Genomic DNA, 5,417 nt, shown 5'->3' on the forward strand with positions numbered 1-5,417 from the left:
GATGAACTAGACAGATGTCAAGAGTATCCACCATTTGCTCATTTCACCAGATTTCTACAAAGGGAAGCTAGAATAGCCTGCAACCCCATTGCTTCTCCCTTCTTATTAACCACTAAAGTTACAGATGAAAGGCTTCCTAAGAGAACCAAGGCACTCAGCACCAATGCTCAAGCTAAGCACTCTGCAGGTAAACCAGGGACCTTAATTTCAAAGCCAAGACCACCATGCTTCGTCTGCAACGATGAAACACACGGTGTCGCCAAGTGCCCAACCTTTGCCAGAAGGCTTCCTGATGAAAAGAGAGCTTTCATTCGTGAAAACCGTCTTTGCTTTGGCTGTTTAAGAAAGGGTCACACTAGTAAAGAATGCAAAAGAAGGCACACATGCACTATATGTGGTCGAAATCATCCAACTTGCTTGCACATAGAGAGAATTGAGGGAGCCAGTGAAATGTTAAACAGTGATTCACCATCTGCAGGAAATGAGACAAAGGAAGTCCGCAATGTCATGTCACACACATTGACAAGATACTCCTCAGCTACGTCTAGCATTGTTCCAGTTTTTGTGTCATTGGCAGAAGACCCCCACAGTGAGATTCTCACATATGCTCTGCTCGACACACAGAGCGATTCAACTTTCATCTTGGGAGATCTGGTCTCTGCACTAAATGTGAAGACTCAGCCAGTGCAATTAAGGCTCAGTACAATGACAGCAGTAGACACAGTCATAGCTAGCAAAGTGGCTTGTGGATTGCAAGTTCGTGGGCTCCATAGTGAGTCGCATGTTCAGCTACGCCAGGCATATACAAGGGATTTCATCCCAGGCGATAAGTCTCACATTCCTACAAAGGACACCGCACTTCAGTGGCCACATCTGAGGCAACTGGCAAACAAGCTGCAGCCACTTCAAGACTGTGAAGTGGGATTGCTGATTGGCTATGATTGCCCATCAGCACTGGCCCCTCTAGAAGTCATTGTAGGGTCAGAAAACCATCCATTTGCTCAAAGAACCGTGCTTGGCTGGAGCATCATAGGATCAGCAAATCCATATCTTGATAGAAAGGAACATCAAAGCTTTGTACACAGAGTGGCAGTAAAGGAAATGCCATTGCCTCCGGTCAATGATGTGTTGAAGGTCCTAGAAATGGATTTCAGCGAAAGAAACTATCAAGATAAATATGTTTCTCAAGATGATGTTCATTTTGTAAAACTCCTCAGCAGCACAATCACAAAAAGGAAGGATGGACACTATGAGATGCCACTTCCTTTCAAGGGCAGCTCTCCACCTATGCTGCCAAACAACAAGCGACTGGCTGAAGCTCGTTTGCAACACCTCAAGAGGAAGTTAAGGTCCAACAGGCAGTACCATGACCATTACACAGCATTCATGGAGGAAACCATCAGCAAAGGTGTTGCAGAACCAGCCCCCCCAGCACATGAGGGAGAGACAATTTGGTACATCCCACATCATGGGGTGTACCATCCTAGGAAACCAGATAAACTTAGGGTGGTCTTCGACTGTTCAGCCAAGTTTCTGGGCATCTCTCTGAATGACACCTTATTGACTGGCCCTGATCTGATAAACTCTCTAGTAGGAGTTCTCTGCCGCTTTAGGAGGGAAGCAGTAGCCATCACCTGCGACATTGAAAAAATGTTCCATCAGTTCTATGTTCCACCCAACATGCGGAACTACCTGAGGTTCCTATGGTGGAAGGGCGGTCAGCTGGAAACAGAACCCCAAGAGTATAGAATGGCGGTGCACCTTTTCGGTGCTGGTTCCTCTCCAGGGTGTGCCAATTTCGGCCTTAAATATCTTGCACAGCAATGCGAAGCCGATTATCCTTCGACTGCTGCTTTCATTGAAAAGAACTTTTACGTTGATGATGGACTGACTAGCGTCCCATCAGTCACAGAAGCTACAGACCTGATTATCAATGCACAGCAGCTGTGTAAGACTGGAGGTTTACACTTGCACAAATTTAACTCGAACAAGGTGGAGGCGCTATGTGGTGTTGCGCCTTCAGAAAGGGCAGTAACCACCGGACCTCTCAACCTTAGCCTGGATTCAACAGCGGAGGGTCACGTACTTGGCATTCAGTGGTCAATAGAAAGTGACACCTTCAGCTTCAACATTGACAAAAGGGACCAACCCTCAACTCGTCGTGGTATCCTGTCCGCTGTCTCCTCCCTCTACGACCCTCTGGGTCTTGTAGCTCCCTTTATCCTGAGTGGTAAATGTATTCTCCAGGAGCTGTGTCGCATGGGCGTAGGTTGGGATGATCAGCTTCCCGATAGCCTACATGCACGGTGGGAGCAATGGAAAAGGGATCTACACAGGCTAAAGGAAATAGCGATACCCAGATGCTACCATCCTCCAGACTTTGGCAACATAGTGAGGGTGGAACTGCATCACTTTTCAGATGCCAGTAACATAGGTTATGGTGCATGTTCCTACCTCAGATACAAGAATGGAAAGGATGAAGTACACTGTAGCCTTGTGTTAGCCAAAGCAAGAGTCGCACCAACAAAGCTCATGAGCATCCCAAGGCTGGAGCTTTCGGCTGCAGTAATCTCCGCAAGGCTAAGCGTCATGTTAAAAACAGAGCTCGGCATGCAGATTGATGAGGAATTCTTTTGGACTGATTCCCAAGTTGTATTGGCCTACATCAGCAATGAGGCACGGCGATTCCATGTGTTTGTCGCAAATCGTGTTCAGCTAATCCGAGAAACCACAAACCCTGCTCAGTGGCACTATGTGGATACGGCAGAAAACCCAGCTGACCACGCTTCGAGAGGTCTATGTGCAGGGGACATTCTGTCAACGAACTGGTTATCGGGTCCTAAATTTCTATGGAAACCTGAGATACACCCAACACTACATTTTTCACCAGATTTGCTAGTCTGTGACCCTGAAGTTAAATCGGTGAAAACCTTTGCCACCCATGCCAATGAGCAAAATGACATTCTGAACCGTCTAAGCCGCTTTTCCAGCTGGACAACGCTCATCAGAGTAGTTGCAAGAATTAAGAGACTAGGCATGAAGTCAGATCGTGTCAGTAGCATTGTGACGGTAGAGGAAAGGAGAAAAGCTTGTGAACTAGTAATCAGTCTGGTTCAGCGACAAGCCTTTTTGCAAGACATAAAGACACTTCAGAAGGGCAACTCTCTTCCATGCTCTAGCCCCCTAAGTTGTCTTGATCCCATCTTAGATGAAGGACTTCTTCGTGTAGGTGGAAGACTGACAAAGGCAACGCTCAGTCGAGAACTAAAACACCCGGTTATCCTTCCAAAGGAAAGTCACATTACAAGACTAATACTGTCTCATTACCATGCCACCATCTGTCATCAGGGTCGCAGTCAAACCCTAGCAGAACTCAGAGCAAATGGGTTTTGGGTGCTTGGGGGAAGCAAAGCAGTTGCCAAGTTAATGCATAAATGTGTGCAATGTCGAAAACTTCGGCGCCCCACCAAGGAGCAACGCATGGCAGAGCTCCCGAAAGAAAGGACTGAAGCCTCCGCTCCTTTCTCGTACTCTGGTATGGATTGCTTTGGTCCATTTTCCATCAAGCGGGGCCGTAAGGAGTACAAAAGGTATGGGCTTATCTTTACATGCCTGTCTTCACGTGCTGTTCATATCGAGATGCTAGAAGACCTATCAACAGATGCATTCATCAATGCCCTTAGATGCTTCATCAGCCTCAGAGGAGCTGTTTGCCAACTCCACTGTGACCAAGGCACAAACTTTGTAGGAGCCAAAAATGAGTTCAGAGAGGCTCTCAAACAATGTGACATGCAGGCACTGGAGGCTTTCCTGGCAGACAAACAGTGTGAGTTTGTTTTCAATGCTCCTTCTGCAAGTCATGCTGGTGGCATCTGGGAACGCCAAATTAGGACCATTCGTAATGTGCTAAATGCCACTACTGCTCAGTGTGCAGGAAGACTAGACGATGCCTCTCTTAGAACTTTGTTTTATGAGGCCATGGCTATTGTAAATAGCCGCCCCTTGACTGTGGGCAGTATCTGTGACCCAAAGGCACCTGAACCTCTTACTCCGAACCATCTTATACTGATGAAGTCCAAAGTTGCTCTACCACCACCTGGGAAATTTGTGAGAGAAGACTTGTATGCAGCGAAGAGGTGGCGTAGAGTACAATACTTAACTGAGCAGTTCTGGGGTAGGTGGAAAAGAGAATACCTCATGAATGTCTCCACAAGACAGAAGTGGCACAAAACCCGCCGTAATCTAAAAGTGAATGACATTGTTATCATCAAGGAAGATATGTTACCAAGGTGTCAGTGGCAACTGGGGCGTATCGTTGAAACTATCGAAGGCGATGATGGTTTAGTCCGTCGGGTCAAAGTTCAAGTAGGAGTCCAAAGTCAGACCAAGAAACAGGACCGTGCTTTCAAGCCCCCCATCATCGAGCGGCCTATTCAAAAACTGGTGGTTCTTGTTGAAAGAGAATAATAACAACCATGTTATTATCTGAGAGGAACTGACATACTGACATAAACAATGTAACAGTCCAGGTGGCACCTGCTCTATGATGTTTGTACACCTGTATATTGGTTGAAGTGGTCTCATTTTGTTGTTGTTCAAATCATGTATGATTAGCTAGTTTGTAAATCATAGCATGATTGGTGGGAGTGTAATGAACCGCTGATCTGTACCATAAGTCATCCTTGCGGGGGTTGTCGGAACTGTATGCGCAGTTGTGATCAGAGGCATGCCCCGTAACGCGTATAGAGCAGTCTGTCGCGGCAGGAATAAGTTGTACAAAGTCCATCTAGACATGTGTGTCATGCAAGCTAGCAGCACCCCATGAGAAACGGGCCGAAGTGTTTAAGTGTTTACCGGAGTTTTGCACCCTTGGCAAGCGGACTGAGGTATGTGATGAGAGATGATCTGTTGTTATATTTTATTTAACTGAACTGTGTAATCCCTTGATGCTGTTTGAAGTAACCCCTTTTGTTTTATTTAATCTGTGACTGTATATCTCAGAATTACTTGTTTGAACTTGCCTGAATTAACTTAAGCTCATTGTTATAGTTCAAAGGGTACTGTACGGGTATCAATTTTTTCTTATTTTATAGTTTTCACGGTGCTCAACGTCCAGAGAATGAGCCGTGTGTGGTGAGGAAATAAATGGCTGCACCCGTTAGAGACTCTTCTGTCGTTCTTGATGCCAAGGGCTGCTACATATGATGTTAACGATGTTAAACTTTATTTTGTTCATAAGTTATTAGAGTTGCCAACCGTCCCGTCTGGTATTCAGAGAAAATATTACGCCTTTCTTATTGAGGTGAAAAGGAACAGTTTGTCCCGTAATTCAGCTACAATGAAAAAGGCACAAAGCTGGAGTTATTCTGTGTCTTTGCTGCACAGCTGCCTCTTCTTCTCTCATTCTCCTCCCTCCC

General features: G+C 46.0%; 1 long non-coding RNA gene across 1 annotated transcript; it reads left to right on the top strand.

Moving 5' to 3' along the window:
- Positions 1-4,719: 4,719 nt before the first annotated feature.
- Positions 4,720-5,161, top strand: LOC146706892 (uncharacterized). The gene is made up of 2 exons (XR_014920716.1): positions 4,720-4,886; positions 5,094-5,161. It is a non-coding gene; the product is annotated as an uncharacterized LOC146706892 (long non-coding RNA).
- The last annotated feature ends 256 nt before the right edge of the window (positions 5,162-5,417 follow it).

This window comes from Copadichromis virginalis, linkage group LG6 (genome assembly GCF_057382275.1).
Source record: "Copadichromis virginalis isolate Kocher_CV1m ecotype Utaka linkage group LG6, C_Virginalis_male_GT1.1, whole genome shotgun sequence".
NCBI lineage: Eukaryota > Metazoa > Chordata > Actinopteri > Cichliformes > Cichlidae > Copadichromis > Copadichromis virginalis.